The sequence below is a fragment of the Stegastes partitus genome, unplaced genomic scaffold (assembly GCF_000690725.1).
Source record: "Stegastes partitus isolate 25-593 unplaced genomic scaffold, Stegastes_partitus-1.0.2 Scaffold710, whole genome shotgun sequence".
In the NCBI taxonomy this organism is placed as follows: domain Eukaryota; kingdom Metazoa; phylum Chordata; class Actinopteri; family Pomacentridae; genus Stegastes; species Stegastes partitus.
In genome coordinates, this window is record NW_007578441.1 from 112,873 (window position 1) to 115,692 (window position 2,820).

The 2,820-nt window shown below is 51.6% G+C and overlaps 1 protein-coding gene across 2 annotated transcripts in view; it reads left to right on the forward strand.

Annotated features, from left to right (window-relative positions):
• samd11 (sterile alpha motif domain containing 11) overlaps nt 1-2,820 on the forward strand; it is a 54,813-nt gene that overhangs the window by 45,858 nt on the left and 6,135 nt on the right. The window lies entirely within an intron of this gene.

Consider the following 2,820-nt stretch of genomic DNA (forward strand, 5'->3'; position numbering starts at 1 on the left):
TACACAGAACCTCAGAAAACGAAGACATGAAAGTGTAGTAAGTACAAACCGAAGAGAAAATTAAAATCAAGATAATTGGTGAGTAAAAGCAAAAAGCAAAAAAAAAAAAAAAAAAAAACAGCGATAAAATAAAAAGCGTGGCCGAGGAAGTGAGTTAGAGATGGAAGCTCTCCCCTCTCTCCCTCTCCAACTCTCTCTGTGGCTCACCTTTCCATCGACCCCTCATCATTGATTATCTGGGGCCCATTAGGGCCCATTGTTAAAAACAAATCATTAGGGCTGCTCGATGGGCTTAGAGCCTGGCGCTCCATTTGTCTGGCCTTAAATGGCACTAAGCTCACCAAGCATCTGCAAGGCAAATAGGGGGAGCGATGGAGGAAAGTAAAGAGAGAGGGGAGGAAAAGGGAAAACATGGGAGCTTAAAACGGGGATGAAGAGAGGGAAGCGAAAGAGGAAGAGAGGAGATGGTGAGATGACAAAGTGATGGAGAGAGAGATGAACCAAAATAGGGAGTGAGGAGATCGAGAGAGTGTGAGATAAGGGGATTGAGCGAGGGAGCGAGCGAGCGAGCGAGGGAGGGAGGGAGGGAGGGAAGGAGAGAGAGAAAGAGAGAGAGAGGGAGAGAGAGAGGGAGGGAGGGAGAGAGAGAGAGAGCAAGCGTGGAGGGAGCCTCATCCATTTTAATGAGCTTCCTGTGTAAATGTGTTCCTGCGGAGAAGGAGCCGAAGGCGGCCGCGCGGCGCTCCTAATCCCCCCACGCTCCAGTCATTAAGGGCAGCCCTGTCACACACACTTACACAGACGCACCTACACACACACACACACACACACACACGCACACAAACACACACACAGACACACACACACTGGCTGGGCTGCTGCGGGACGGGACCGCTGTCGCCACTCTGACAGGTCGCCACACACCAGTGAATTCCCCAGGAGCCCCTGGCCTCACTGCAGGCAGAGACTGAGAGACAGGCGGCAAGACACACACACACACACACACACACACACACACACAAACACAGGACACAGTGATATAATTTTTTACGTGATTATGAGTCCACCTTGCATTTGTGCATCTGCCTGTTTTCAGTGTCATTCAAAAACTAGGTGAGTGTTTTTCGCCTCGTCTTTTTATAGCATGTCAGTGGTTTGCCAACAAAAAGCAGAGAGATGGTGCAAAAAGAGAAAAAAAAACACACAGAGAAAGACAGACACGAACACACAAACACACACACTAACACACGCACACACAGCCCCAGAGCAAAACGACTAATGTCTGCCACTCCTCCCTCAAAATTGCCTCCTATAAAAGGAGGAAGAGAAGGAGCGATGGAGGAAGGGAGTGGAGGGGAGTGTCAGACGCGCACTCTTTCTCTCCTCTCTCTCTTACTCCCCGTGATTAGGCCTAATTATGGTGGCGCAGACGCCTGGCAGCCCCAGTCATGCAGCTTTAATTGACCGTTATTCATCTGCGGGCTAACGCTAGGCAAGGGTAGGCGGCGCAAGGAGAGGGAAGAAAGAGGGAATATCAGAAAAGGAGGGGTGGGTGGGTGTGATGGGAGTTTGGCATGCGGGAGCCGTGGCGGGGGTGGATGGGAGTTTTGCGGGCGCTTTAGCGTAGCCTAGTGGAACTGCGCGTCGCAAGGCTAATTGCTAGCCCTGAGGGATTAGGCCAGGTGATTACACACTGGGCGGTGTAATTACATAAGCAGCGGCTAGCAGGGCCCCGGCTCGCGGCTCCAGGGTCACGCGCCACAGCCCTCACCCAAGATTAATTGGAGCTGCCACTGGAGTGCGAGGCACTGCCGGAGAGAGCGGTTATACGATTAGCATTAACATTTCAGCGGCGGAGTCGATCGATGGATGCCTCCCCCCCCCCCTCCCTCCACAGACGCACACCTCCCTCTCAGTACTGGCTCCAACCACCCCCCCTACATCTCATCTCCCCGCTCTTGTATATGTGCCCTCCCTCTTTCCTGTCTCTCTCTCTGTCTGTCTGTCTGTCTCTCTCTCTCTCTCTCTCTCCCCTCACCATTTAGTGAGGCGGGAGACATGCAGGCGCTAGCTAATTTGAACACGGTTGCAAAACAATATTTGCGGTTGCATGCGTCCCAGTGTTGGTTTTGACTTTGTTGTTTTCCTCAGCTTGTTTCCCATGTATGCTTTTGTGCAGCGGCAGTCACACACAGCTGAGCTCTGATTGGTGTGATAGCAGCAGCTCAGGAGGAGAGGTGTGGGTAGGAAGCTAGAGAGCGAGCTCACCAACGGCCCTGGAAAACAGCTGTGGTTTGACACAGCGAGCAGGCGGACGGCATCATCATCCACGCGGGGCTCAAAGCTTAGGGTCAAAGGGTCGAAGTGCATAATCCTCACCCCTCCGACAGATTTTTATGGGCTTCTTCGAAACCCCTGAAGATGTGCACGGAAGAGAGGAAGGGGGAGGATTACAGCGAGTAGAGGAAGTGGAAAGATGAGGGTGGAATAAACAGACAGGATGAGATGGAAGGATGAAGAGGGGAGAGAGAGGGAAAAAAAAACATAGAGAGAGGCAAAGAGAAGGAAAATCTGTGAACAAGGCAGATTTTCAGAGGTCGTAAAGAAGTAGAGAAACGGGAGTGAAGAACAGGGGTGTAGGAAAAAGACGGGCAAGACAAGAACGAGAGGGAGAAAGGTGAGAGGCACCTTTCCCCCTTGAGGAGGACAAAAGATGAAGCCAATAATAGAGAGGCCTTTTCAGAAGTAGAGGTTGCAGGATCCTCCATCCTTTCACTGGCTTCAATGCAACCTGGAGAGAGAGAGAGAGAGAGAGAGAGA